At 35.5% G+C, this 14,919-nt stretch overlaps 1 long non-coding RNA gene across 1 annotated transcript; it reads left to right on the top strand.

Annotated features, from left to right (window-relative positions):
• The first annotated feature begins 1,617 nt into the window (after nucleotides 1-1,617).
• LOC132605455 (uncharacterized) lies at nucleotides 1,618-4,653 on the top strand. The gene is made up of 3 exons (XR_009569191.1): nucleotides 1,618-2,265; nucleotides 2,982-3,032; nucleotides 4,235-4,653. It is a non-coding gene; the product is annotated as an uncharacterized LOC132605455 (long non-coding RNA).
• Nucleotides 4,654-14,919: the final 10,266 nt, after the last annotated feature.

Genomic DNA, 14,919 nt, shown 5'->3' with positions numbered 1-14,919 from the left:
TATATATAAAATATTGACGTTTTGGAGTCTTGACACACGACTAAGCATTGGTCAAAGTATGAAAAAACACAATAAGCGTTGCAAAAAAAACAAAAGTTTACCAAATTTTTTTTAGTGCTCGCTATAGTGCAATATTTTACTACGCTATACCAAAAAAAAAATCTTTAGCGCAGTAAAATACTGTGTTAAAGTAGTTAACGGCTCCGTCTCCGTAACTGCTTTAGCGCAATAAAGGTAGTTTTGTAACTTTTTTCTTGTTGGGATATTTTGATTTACTTGGTTTTTTGTTGAGTCATTTTGGATCCGGACTTGTCATTTAAGTTGCCCACTCTTGTTAAAATGAGGCAAAATACATCAAATGACCCCTTAACTATACCTAAAAGATTGAGTTCACACTCAAACTAATTGGGCGATCTAATATCCCTGCCCAATTACAAAGTGAATTTATTAAGCATTTGATGTATTTTGCCTTAAAATAATTAGTGGTTCTTTAGTGGTTCTTTTATAACTTCAATACAGTTAGGGGTCGTTGGGTAGTTAGTCAGAGTTAATATAAGGATTAGTTATAGAGAAATTTATATATTATTTTATGTATGAATTCATTTGCGACTACAGCATTTAGAGCATAAAGTTCTCTATTATTTATTCTTGTTCTTATCGTAAGGGTAATTTAGTTGGATAAGTTGGGATTGGTTCGACAAGTTGGGATATGTCAGGATTAAATTTGAGATTAAATTTATTTTTTATTTGATTAATGATATAACCAATTCCGACATAATTTAAAGAAAAAATGGGCAAATATATTCTTCAACTTTGCGATTTATAGCAAATATACTCATCGTTAGAAAAGTTGGGGCATATATACTCAAGGGTGGATCCACTAGGGAGGGAGAGAGTGCCACGCCACCCGCACACCTCGATCGAAATTGTATATATATATGTGTTTATAAATGGAAAAGAATATAGCTATATAAAGTGGCGCCCAGTTGATGAGGGAAAAATACGTATATAAATTAAGTTGTTATTTAATTTTTAATACTAATATTTTATGTTTTATTTGCATGAAATACCATAATTTAATAAATAAATTCAAGAAATCAAAATGAAGAAAGAAAGAAAAGCAAGAAACGAGAAAAGGAAGTGCTGCAAAGATGAAATCAATTGTACAAATTTTGGAGTTAATTTGGTTATTGAACTTATAGAAAAGTTCTTCTAAAGTAACTTTTGAATTTTTTTGGACAATAAGGTCATCAGACTATGTCCTTATTTCCAATAAAGTAAATTAACCCATTTTTAGACATAAAACCCTTAACCCATATATAAATTATAAAATTCATTACCTAGGCACAATTTTTAAATACTCCAAAATTCTTGTTCAAGTTTTAATAATAAAATAGAAATATTCAAATAATATTTCAAGCTATAAGAATAAAACACTATAATCGTTCAAACTTTAAGTATGCTAGAAGTTGATTTTCTTTGTTATTGTTACACCCCGTACTTCGAAGAAACACTGTTAAATTTGAATGTAAGAATGTCGAGTTACGACTAGTTAAAACAACTTTGGAGTATGAGGAATGAGGCATTATTAAGTATATTGTTTAAATAATGGATGATTATGATCTTGTAAGTCGTCATCGGGAAAGAGTATTTTAAAACACAAGAATATGGTCATTATCATGTATAATAAGTGATAAATATCATGTATGGAGGGTTTCGGAATATTTCGAGATCGAGCAAGTTGAAGAAAATAAGTTCGACGAAAATTTGAGAAATGCTGGACAAATTTTTAGTCAACTTTGGAGGGGTATATCTCTATGCATATTTGGAGTTTTAAGGCGTTTCAAAAGCCTAAAATGAAGTTCGTCAAGTCTAGTTTATGATTCAACAAACCACTCATCGATAGGACGTCGGAGTAGAGAATTATAGACGCTACAAACTGAACTGTCGCGCAGAAACAGCACTGCTACAGTACGCTACAGCACTGCTACAGTACTGTAGCTACAGTGACGCCGTTTCAGCCCTTATAAAAAGGGGCAAAACCCCATTTTTATCATCTAAAAACTTCTCAAATTTTCCAGAAAATTCAGCAACAAAAAGGGGCCTAAATCTCACATAAAAGTGAGGATTGTGAGTGAAATTTCAAGCTACGAAGTACTAATCGAAGTCCGGGCAACGCATAATCACGAATATAATTTTGTTTGGAGTTAGAGGAGCATGGGAACAATAAGATGTTGAAGGATTTGCTACTTTCATAAAAACAAGGTAAGAATCAATTCCTTTTTCTTATGTTATGAATGTTTGTTTGTGTTGTAGTATGTAGAAATGAGTAGAATTTATGGAAATATGAAAGTTTGCAAAGTGGGTATGTATATATATTATATATGTAGCCATGGGTGTATATATGTTGTATACATATATGAGTTGAATTTTAAGTTGTATACTAGTTGTGGTTATTGTGAAATTTGTATTGGAAATGGAAGTTGAATGAAAATTGGATGAAATTGGAAAGAAGCCATGTTGGCCGTGTGGTAGATTGTTGTTGGAGATGAATTAGTAAGTAGAAAATGTGTTGGAATGGTTTTGTTGCATATATAAGAATTTTGGATTGAATATGGAAGTTGATGGAATTGTTGAATATTGAATATATAGCTTGGAATACTTTTGGTTTATGTTTGAATGGTCTTATATTAGTATGTGAATATGAAAATATTGATATCGGGTTGTAAGTGCAAAGTTGGATTTGGAATTGTCGCATTATTTGGAAAATAAGACTATTTACGCTAGAATGCGTTCCTAGTCGATTATTGATGTTGTATATATTGTTGTTGGTATGGTTGTTGTTGTTTTAGCCGAGTTTTAACCTCGGGGATGATATATATATAGGGGAGATGCTGCTCAAATTTTTATAGACAAGAATTGGTTAAGGTTGAAATTTTAAGTCTTATGAATAGTAAATTGGTAAATGTGACCATTTGTAGGTTTTGGACGAAACGGGATTTGAGTTTTGGCAAGCGTAAAGGGCAAGAAAGGTATGTAAAGCTATCCCGATTCTTCTCTTGGCATGTCCTAGATGTACTAGGCTTGGATTTACGCCTCGGGGAATATTCTGTCCATCGGAATCCGCGTTTGAAATCGTCTCTTTTTCATTCAATAGAATTGAATTCCTTAAGTATGCTTTGATGAAAAATTATGAAAAAATTTCCCAAATTGCTTAGGAAGTTATGGAATGTCCTAGAACCTTTGTAGGTGACCCCATAAGCTTAAAAATACGTAATTTGAGCCCACCGCTTCATTGGTTCCGAGGTGGGCCCACTATTTCCAATTTTACCCTTTATGTGTCTATGACTTGTCTTCGAGCGTTTTCGTTAGAGATACTCTAACTACTCCTTTATCTACTAAATAAAAACTATTTTAAATATTTCATTAAGTCTTATAAATTGTTTTGAATCTTGAAAACGATCTCGGATAGATTATGCCTCCGTAACCCGTTATGACATCTAAATTTACTTACTATGTTTCCGTCCGATTTCATTGATTTGATTTGACATTCGATATGCCTCATTGAGTCTCTGGAAATATATTTATGGTATTTTTAGTGCATTTAGTTTCTCACTACTCCGTTCGTGGATGCCTCAATGTTTCCCCCACTGAGCCCGGGCCAGGATATGTTGTCAAGCGTGATCCTTTGCATTGTTCGCCGTGCCTCAATGTGAGGGGGCAGGTATACGCGTACATGGGTTTGTGGAGTATGCTGTGCCATGTACGCTTGTTCTGATATGATCTGATATGGCCATCTGATATGATATGCTATGTTACGGGGTTATTCCCCTTTTCTGATCCTTATGTGTTGTGGCACCAGTGTCGGGGGGTGACCACGTTCTGTCTGCCGAGTCCCTTGGCAGGGGCCGGATATGATATGGCATATGTTTTTGTACATACTCTTCATGTTTTGAAAATATGCATTTGATACTCTGGACATCTCACTCACATTTCTGTACGTTCTGTTCCGGTTATGATTTTGTTCCGTAATGGGACCAGGTATGACATACGTTTCCTGTAAGTACTATTTATGCTTTATGATCAGCATTTTGCTAATCTGGATATTCCGTTCATTTTTCTGTACCTCCTGTTCCGATTATGACTTTGTTTACTACGTTCCATGCTTTACATACTCAGTACATATTTCGTACTGACCCCCTTTCTTCGGGGGCTGCGTTTTCATGCCGCGCAGGTACAGACTACAGATTTGCTGACCCACCTGCCTAGGACACCTATTCTGCTATTCTGGAGCGCTCTTTTGTCCAGAGCCTATACTCTGGTACAGTCTGCTGCTGTTGGATATATGTACGCTATTCATGGGTACGACGGGGCCCTGTCCTGTCTTATGTTTCTGTTATGTTCTGTAGAGGTCTGTAGACATACATGTGGGTTCTGTATATGTTTTGGGTTGCTATGATTTGTGATAGCCTTATCGGCTTCCATGTGTTATATATGTTCCTCTATGACACTAGTAATGTCGACTGACTTTTATATTTATATAATCTGCTAGTCTGCTGGTTTGGATTATTGGGTACGTTTGGGTGTCCAGCACGGACACTAGTCACGGCCTACGGGGTTGGGTCGTGACAGTTATATCAACATCTTTTGAACTATTTTGATATTTTTCTATTGTTCAAAGTCGGAAGTTAAATATTTTACTGAATAGAAGTGCTTGGACATAATTGAAACAGATAGGACGTTGATGCATGTAATTATTATTTTCGGTTTTATATATATATATATATATATAATTAGAATGAGATTTGTTTATTGGAAGAATATTTATATAAATTTTCTCAACAAAAAAATCGTGTTGGATAACAATGTCGCAAAAATGAAGACACTTTTACAATTAGTTGTATATATGTTTTCTAAAAATATAAATTGTTTAAATTAATTGTAATCCACCTATGTATAAAACTTAAATAAAATCAAAATATTACAAGTTCAACTCCAAGAAAATAAAAATACTAAATATTTTCTTTTATTATTGAAAATTTTATATCTCAGGAAGAATAATTTACAATCAGTTAAAAAACCTATATTTAAGCTTTGTGCTCAGTTCCATTATCATTCAACTGTATCCTCTTATTGTCCACTGAGATATAATTTTGCAATATTCTGAAATTTTTATTCGAATTAATATTTCACATTTTGAAAGTAAAATAGAAATATTCAAATGGGTTTTATAATTTAAAAATGAGTTAAGGGATTTTTATGTCAAAAAATAGATGGTTTTACTTTTTTGGAAACATGAACATAGTTTGATGACCTTATTGGCTAAAAAAAATTAAAAGTTACTTTAGGAGGATTTTTCTACAAATTTAATGACCATTTGTGGAACCCATCAAACTAAAACAAAAATACAATAGGAAGAGAAAAGAAGGCCACTACACATTACCGTATTCATGCCACTTTAAAGCAAGTGGGTCGCAAAAAAGTAAAGGACTGTCGAAGAAACCAATTTCAACACGTGAAGTGTAATTGGCCAACTTTGAAGAAAAGTTACTACACGTTTCCGTATTCATGCCACTTTAAAGCAAGTGGACCGCAAAAAAAGCAAAGGACTGTCGAAGAAACCAATTTCAACACGTGAAGTGTAATTGACCAACTTTGAAGAACAGTTACTACGCATTTCCGTATTCATGCCACTTTAAAGCAAGTGGACCGCAAATTAAAAAAGCAAAGGACTGTCGAAGAAACCAATTTCAACACGTAAGTGTAATTGACCAACTCTATTTCTATATCTCTTATTTCTCCTTTTTTTTTTGGCATTTTTGCTTTCATTCTACTAACTAAAAGGACTATTAAAAGCCTTAAAAATTCCTAAAGAAAATATCCCTTTGGAATAAAACCCATTAATGAGTCAGCCACGAAATTGTAATAAATCCTAAGTAATTATTTCTCCAAGTCAGCCCACGTAGCAGCAATTAAATCTGTTTATGTAAAACCTTAATAGTCTCAATTATTATGAACTCCAACCTTTCATATTCTATTGTAAATCAGTTATAGTCTCAATTATAACGTAAAATTTACTAAATATATATAGAGATAGAGGTAATGGGTAGAGGTCGTGGATTGTTTGATAACTTGTGAAACAGTGAATGTAGGAATGGATGGGAATACTCAAATCTCTCAAAAATAATTTTGTGAATATGCCTTCTTTGATCAGTAAGTTTAATATGCTGCTTCTATTTTTTAAGTAAGCATTTTGTTTTTTCATTTTTTGGATTTCTCATAAGAAAGCATTTTCACATGTATTCATCGTTCTGAAATGTGTATGCATGTTTACTTACATTTTTATAAGGCATATTCTCATGCAGCTTGAACTTGGATGTGGGGAAAGAATAATATTGCGCATAAATTAAGAATTCTTAAGCTATAGAAAAACTTGAAAGAATATAGTTTCGAAGAGCTCCCCGGCAACTTCTAATTAAAGGTAAAGCAGATCCAGGATTTAAACTATATGGGTCAATCTTTTAAGATTTTCACAATTGAACCATTATATGTATCTATTATTTATTGCAATTTTAGTAACTTTTATACACAAATTTGTGCTCCGCATCGAAAGTTATGGGTTCAATTGAACCCGTACCTAAAATGGTACATTTGCCCTTGACAGCAAACATTGAAAGCAAATTAAAAACTCTCGCCTGTTTGAGCAAGAAAGCGTACGGGTTCTTGAAATTTATTTCTACTCTATGACTTTTAATAAATTGACAAAAATTATAGCTTCGTTAATTAACTTTTTACTCTTTACAAGTTGTTGCTAGTATTTATTGCAATGATTCTAAGCGTTCGGTGCATCATAGTCCTCCTTTAGTATATTAAAGTGTGAGAAAAATGATATGATGAGATAAATTTTAGATATGAAGTGTCGGTTCCCAAATTTTGGTTTAGGAGTAAATTATTCATTATTTGCTATATGTAATATAATCCTATATGTAATATAATCCTACTAATAATTCTTTAATTGTTAACTTGAAATAGTACTTATTGATATAAGTTCGTATCAAAAGCTAACTCTTTAATAAAAAGGAGAAAATGTTTGTACATATACTAAATGTACAAAGAAAAATCATACTCTAGAATTTATTTCACCTATGCATGTATAGAGAAGCTATTTTAGAAGAAAAAAATACTTTTCATTCTTTGCATGTTTTTTAAGACAATGTAAACCTTTTAAGTGATGAGAAATGAGAAATTTGAGAAAAGTATGAAGTTAAGTGTTAATAATAAAATCTATTAAAACTTGATACCTACAGTTGAATCTAGAGATTAAAGTATTTTGCTATACAATTATTAGAAAGAAAAAAATATTTATGATTGCGCGAAACGCGAACAATTTCACTAGTTTAAAAATAAGGCAAATACAAGTTGCAATTTTCAACTTGCCAAATCTAGAGATTTACGACCTTTTGAAGACTATAAATAGAGTTGTTTGAGTTGCTTTGGGGAAAAAAAACGGAGAGGAGGAACAGAGAGCTACAAATATATTCCATTCTTTAGCCTTTTCTTATATAGTTTCTTAGATTATTTAGTCTTGGAAATTATTCTAGTTCCTGCTTTTAATTAAATAACGGAATTATTCTTTTTGAATATTTCTTCTATTTTCTTATTTAATGGACATTGATATTTCTATGAGTTGTATTAACTCCATATTGGAGTAACTGAAACCCTAGGCTCTCTCCTCTTGCCTCTCTCCTTTGAGACCATGGAGATTTAGGGCAGCCATGGCTGCCACCGTCTCTCCCCAGCCTTTGGCTGTGGGAGAGCCTCCCCAAAACCCTACAAACAACACTACAAACACCAATACAAACCCCACTTATGCCGATAGATTGAATCAAACAAAATTAACCTTTAACTTTTCTCAAACTAGTTTGATACGTATTGAAGTTGTTCATGGAATTCCTACTTTAAAATTTACATTGGATGAACGACAAGCTTTCGCTAGGGAGGAGGGACTTCATCAAGCCATTGTGGTTAAACTATCCGTGGGATCACCGGATTTGCCAACTTTAAGATCGATTTTTCCTAAGTTCCTCGGCATTAAGGGACATTGTCTCGTTGGGTTGCTTGCTCAAAGACAACTTCTTATCTGTACGGATCAATATGATGATTTTGTGGCTGCATTATCAAGAGGCGTGAATTATTTCATGTACAATGGCAAAGACTATCAAATTAGGATTTTCCCATGGACTATTGGATTCGACCCTAAGCAGGTGACTTCACGTGCGACAGAATGGATTTCGTTTCCAAACCTATCGACTGACTTGTTTACTAAGAGATCTTTGCTTTCCATTGCTTTAGCAGTCGGAAAACCTATTGCTGTGGATAAGGCCACACAAGTGAGATCAAGACCTAGCACGACTAGGGTTAGGGTGATCCTCGACTTATTAGACAAACATCTAGATCGTAATCGACTTTAAATTATGTTTCTCAATTCGTTATTCGTTGGATCATGCTGAAATTTGAACTGGGGGTTGTCAACATCTGGTTCTTCGATTTCAACGGTGGAGGCTCCAGTTTTCGAGTACGAACAGTAGCTCGTTTTTTGGGGTGATTTCTCTCATTTCTTCGCTAGTTTTGGTGCTATCTTTTATGTATTGTTGCTCCGTGCTTGTCTTTGTTGTTGTAGTCATTTGGAGAACATTGTTGTAACTCTTATTGATTATAATGGAGCTTTTGTGGGCCGGAGGTCCTGTGGATGTTTCCTCTTCACCTTGAAGGGGTTTTACCACGTAAATTTGGTGTCTCTTCCATTCGATTTATTTTTGCTTGCTTTGCTATTTTATTATTGGTATAGTTGTTTCCCGGATTTCCATTTGTGCTAGTGTTTATTGTCTTCTCTTGGTTCAAATAGTGTGGGAAGTTTTGACTTGGGTATTTCTTCCGTTGATACCTCGTCGTACAATTTGGTTATTGCTTGTTTCTTCCCAATAAAGTGGTATTAGAGCTTGTGTTTGTATTGGTTGTGTCAATTGTCTATTTGAATGATAGAGGCAAATATGAGCAAGATGGTTTGTTTAAATGGCAATAATTACCATATTTTGAAAAGCAAGATGAAAGATCTTCTATTTGTCAAGAAATTGCATTTACCTGTGTTTGCTTCTAAGAAACTTGAGTCTATTAAAGATGAAGAGTGGGAATTTGAGCACTTACAGGTTTGTGGCTATATCAGGCAATGGGTTGAAGATAATGTTCGAAATCATATTGTGAATGAGGCAAATGCTAAAAGCTTGTGGGAAAAGCTCGAGACACTTTATGCTTTGAAAACTGTCAATAATAAGTTGTTCCTATTGAAACAATTGATGAATATTAGACACAAAGAGGGCAGCCCTATTTCTGATCATATCAATAATTCTCAGGGTGTCCTTGGTCAGTTGTCTGGAATGGGTGTCAAGTTTGATGAAGAAATACAAGGACTTTAGCTTCTTAATACTCTGTCAGACTCTTGGGAAACTCTTCGAGTTTCTTTGACTAATTCTGCTCCCAGTGATGGTGTAACTATGGAATATGCTAAGAGTAGTATTTTGAATGAAGAGATGAGAAGAAGATCTCAAGCTTCGTCTTCTTCAACTTCACACTCCGATGTTTTGGTTACTGAAGACAGGGGGAGAAATAACTTCAGAGGTCAGAATGATGGAGGCAAAAGTAAAAGCAAGTCAAGATCCTCCAAGTACAAGAACCTTACATGTGACTATTGTCATTTGAAAGGGCACATCAAGAAACATTGCTACAAGTTTAAGAGAGATCAAAAAAAGCAAAAGAAAGAAGGAGATAATGAAAAATGTGTTGCTATTGTTGCTGAAAATGATCTTCTTGTTGCTTATGGTAAAAATGATATCAATCTTGTTTGTGATGAGTCTACCTGGTTTGTGGATTCATGTGTCACTTCTCATGTCAAGCCAAAGAAGGAATTATTTTCTTCTTATACTCCGGGTAATTTTGGAATGTTACGAATGGGAAATGATAGTGAGGTTGAGGTATTTGGCATTGGCACAGCTTGCTTGAAAAGTAAGATCGGTTCGAGGTTGGTTCTTAACAATGTCAAGCATGCTCCACATATTAGTCTAAATTTGATTTCTATAGGAAAGCTTAATGATGATGGTTATGATCAAACCATTGGTGGTGTCCAGTGGAAGCTTTTTAAAGATTTAATGATTGTGGCTCGAGATAACAAGATATCCGACTTGTACTTATTTCAGGGCTCCATTTATAGTGACTCAATAAATTTGGTGGAGAATGATACTTCATCAGAGTTATGGCATAGAAGGCTGAGTCATATGAGCGAGAAGGGGATTGATAACTTGGCTAAGAAGAATTTGCTTTCTGGAGTGAAACAAGCAAAGTTAAAGAGACGTGTTCATTGCTTAGCTGGGAAACATAAAAGAGTTTCTTTTCACAGTCATTCACCTTCAAGAAAGCTGGATTTGCTGGAGTTGGTACATTCTGATTTGCATGGTCCTTTTAAAGTAAGCTCTCGTCGTGGCGCACTTTACTTTATGACTTTTATTGATGATCATTCTCGCAAACTCTGGGTATTTCCTTTGAAGTCCAAGGATCAAGTACTTGATGTGTTCAAGACTTTTCAGGCCTTGGTTGAGAGACAGACAGGGAAGAAACTAAAATGCATCCGCTCAGACAAAGGTGATGAATACATTGGTCCCTTTGATAATTATTGTAGACAGCAGGATATTCGGCATCAAAAAACTCCTCCAAAGACTCTTTAGTTAAATGGTCTAGCAGAGAGGATGAATAGAACTCTAGTTGAGAGGGTTAGATGTTTGCTTAGCCGCCAGATTCATTTTGGGCAGAAGCACTTAATACTGCTGCTTATGTTATCAATTTATCTCCTACTGTTGCTTTGGATGGTGATGTCCCTGACAGAGTATGGTTTGGTAAGGATGTCTCTTATGCTCATTTGTGAGTCTTCGGGTGTAAGGCTTTTGTGCATGTTCCTAAGGATGAGAGGTCAAAACTGGAAGTTAAAACTAGGCAGTGTATCTTCATTGGTTATGGTCAAGACGAATTTGGCTATCGTTTTTATGATCCAGTTGAGAAGAAACTTGTTAGAAGCCGTGATGTTGTGTTCTTTGACAAAGCTGAGAAGGTTGATTCTCAGAGCAATGAGAGCTTAGTTGATGTTGATCCAGCTCCTGTGACTATTGCACCTGAAGAAAATCTTCAAAATAATGAATATCAAGTTGATAATGAAGAGAGTGATCATGTTCAGAATGACCAGCATGATGTTATTGATGCGCCAGTGGAAGATGATATGGTTGGCCAGCAACCAGTTGCTATTCATGCTCCAGAGAGTTCTCTCAGAAGATCTATTAGAGAGAAAGTACCTTCATCACGTTATTCTCCCAATGAGTTTGTACTCTTAACTAATGGGGGAGAACCTGAAAGTTTTGATGAGGCCATGGATAATGAAGAAAAAGAAAGGTGGTTTGATGTTATGCAAGATGAGATTAAATCCTTGCATGATAATCACACATTTGATCTGGTTATGCTTCCTAGAGAGAGAAAAGCTTGGAAAAACATGTGGGTTTTTAGGGTGAAACATGAAGATGGTAACCCAGTTCCACGGTACAAGGCTAGATTGGTTGTCAAGGGCTTTAATCAGAAGAAGGGAGTTGATTTTGATGAAATCTTTTCTCCAGTTGTGAAGATGTCATCCATTCGGGTTGTTCTGGGCTTGGCTGCAAGTCTAGATTTGAAGTGTTTCTTGATCGCCGGGATGGCGGTTTCCTCCACATAGTCGGGGGGGGGGGGGGGGGGAATCGTTAGGTTTTTGGGTTTCCCTTCCTATGTAGAATTGGATTAATAAAACCCAATCCAATTTGGACCAGGTCAATTTTGCCCAAAAAATCCTCTATATATAGGATCAATTTAGGTCTTATTTTTAGAACACAAGAGTGAATTTATAGCAGCCATATAGAGAGAAAGCAGATTTTCGTTCAGAAATTTTCTGCTACAGCAGTCCACTTTAAATTGCATTTCATTAACCGTTGGATCGTGCTGTTTGAACTGGGGGTTCTCAACATCTGGTTCTTCGATTTCAACGGTAGAGATCAGATTTTGTGATTTGTAGCTCCAGTTTTCGAGTACGAACAGTAGCTCATTTTTTGGAGTGATTTCTCTCCTTTCTTCACTAGTTTTGGTGCTATCTTTTATCTATTGTTGCTCCGTGCTTGGCTTTGTTGTTATATCCATTTGGAGAACATTATTGTAACTCTTGTTGATTATAGTGGAGCTTTTGTGGGCCGGAGGTTCCGTAGATGTTTTCTCTTCACCTTGAAGATGTTTTACCACGTAAATTTAGTGTCTCTTCCATTCGATTTATTTTTGCTTGCTTTGCTATTTTATTGTTGGTATAGCTGCTGTCCGGATTTCCATTTGTGCTAGTGTTTATTGTACTCTATTTGTTCAAATAGTGTGGGAAGTTTTGACTTGGGTATTTCTTCCGCTGTTACCTCATCGTGCAATTTGGTTATTGCTTGTTTCTTCCCAACAATTATAAATCAGAATGCCAAACAGATGCGTCTAAGGTGCGTGGAGAGGAATCTATTTTGTAGAACAAGAGGAAGAAGAGATATCCTTGTTGATGGTTTGCCACATGATGGAGGAAACAAGTAAGAATTTATGGTATCTCGACTTTGGATGTAGCAATCATATGAGTAGAGATAAGTCAGTTTTCTCCACCTTGGATGAATCTTATCGAGATAGCGTGAAGTTTGGGAACAATGCTAAAGTTGCAGTCATGGGAAAAGGGCAAGTTGTAATTCAGACCAATAGAGATTTCATCCATTCAATTGCAAATGTTCTATTTGTTCCTGATCTGAAGACTAATCTTTTGAGCATTGCTCAATTGCAAGAGAAAGGTTATGAAATCTCTATAAAAGGTGGAGTTTGTAGAATTCTAGATACTAACTTGGGATTAACTGCTCAAGTTAAAATGACTAGAAACAGAATGTTTCCTGTCTATCTCCACAATATTCATCTTACATGTTTTTCTACAAAATTAAAGGATGAGGCATGGTTGTGGCTCTTCCGTTATGGGCACTTGAATTTTAATGGACTGAGAACGCTACATCAAAAGAACATGGTGAATGGTCTTCCTCAAATTACAGCTCCTTCGGAAACTTGTGAAAGTTGTGTTGTTAGCAAATAACCTCGCAATCCATTTCAACAAGGGAAATCATGGAGAGCAAAGACGTTGCTGGAATTGGTACACTCGGATCTCTGTGGACCAATAAAACCAAATTCCAATGGAGGTAAAAGGCACTTTATAACCTTTATTGATGACTTCAGTCGGAAAACATGGGTGTATTTCGTGCAAGACAAGTCTGAAACCTTTGATGTTTTTAAACGTTTTAAAGTACTTGTTGAAAAAGAAACTGGTAGCCCATTGAAAGCTCTTCGCACTGATCGTGGAGGAGAGTACAATTCTCAAGAATTTACAAAGTTTTGTGAGGAAAATGGAATCAAGAGGCAACTTACAGCAGCTTACACACCTCACCAAAATGGTGTTTGTGAGCGGAAGAATCATACAATCCTCAACATGGTGCGCAGCATTTTGACAAGGAGTGGCGTCTCAAAATGTTTTTGGCCGGAAGCTGTTAATTGGAGCATTCATATTTTAAACAGAAGTCTAACTTTTTCTGTTCAAAATATGACTCTGGAGGAGGCATGGAGCGGACAGAAACCAAGTGTGGACCATTTCAGAATCTTCGGATGTGTTGCTTATGCTCATATTCCAGGTTAAAAGAGAAAGAAGCTAGATGACAAGGAAGAGAAATGCATTTTTCTTGGTGTTAGTGATCAATCAAAAGCTTACAAGCTTTATAATCCTAACTCTAAGAAAATGTTGATTAGCCGAGATGTCATCTTTGATGAAAACCAATTTTGGTCGTGGAACAAAAATGGAGTGGGAGAACAAATTCCAGCAAGCCTTGATGAAGAAAATGGTGAAGAAGAAATTCAGCCAGAGCAACAGCAAGTTCCAACAGTTGCAGTCTCTGAAAATTTTCAAAACAACAATTCCGGAAGTTCTGAAACTTCACCAGTACTATAGTCGATTCACGTGACCCTCGTGTTCGAAGACGGCCAGCATGGATGACAGATTATGAGGTAAAAGGAATTGATCAATCCGAAGACCCTCTCACTCATTTTGCTCTATTTTCAGATTGTGATCCTACCAGTTTTGAATTGGCTGTAAAAGACTGAAAATGGCGAAAGGCAATGGATGAAGAAATTGCAGCAATTGCTAGAAATGATACTTGGGAATTGACTGAGCTTCCAAAAGGGCATCAGACAATAGGTGTCAAGTGGATATACAAGAAAAAATTAAACAAGGAAGGTGAAGTCGAGCGGTACAAAGCACGCTTAGTAGCTAAAGGCTATAAGCAAGAGTTCGGTGTGGACTACAAAGAAGTTTTTGCTCCGGTAGCACGACTTGATACTATCAAATTAGTGATAGCTTTGGCTGCTCAACATTCATGGCCCATTTTTCAAATGGACGTCAAATCGGCTTTCTTACATGGAGACTTGGATGACCAGGTATTTGTTGATCAACCTCCTGGTTATGTCAAAGTTGGAGAAGAACATAAGGTGTGTAAATTAAAAAAGGCTTTGTATGGGCTAAAGCAAGCTCCATGAGCTTGGTATAGTCGTATAAATGCTTATTTTTCTAAAGAGGGATTTAAGAAATGTCCATATGAGCATACACTCTTTACAAAGATTAATGATAAAGGAAAAATGCTCATTGTTTGTTTATATGTGGATGATTTAATTTACACTGGAAATGATAGCTCCATGGTTGAAAGTTTTAAGAAGTCCATGATGGTGGAATTTGATATGACTGATATTGGA

This window comes from Lycium barbarum, chromosome 8 (genome assembly GCF_019175385.1).
Source record: "Lycium barbarum isolate Lr01 chromosome 8, ASM1917538v2, whole genome shotgun sequence".
NCBI lineage: Eukaryota > Viridiplantae > Streptophyta > Magnoliopsida > Solanales > Solanaceae > Lycium > Lycium barbarum.
Note: the sequence above shows the minus strand (reverse complement) of the source record. Positions and strands in the feature narration are given on the sequence as shown.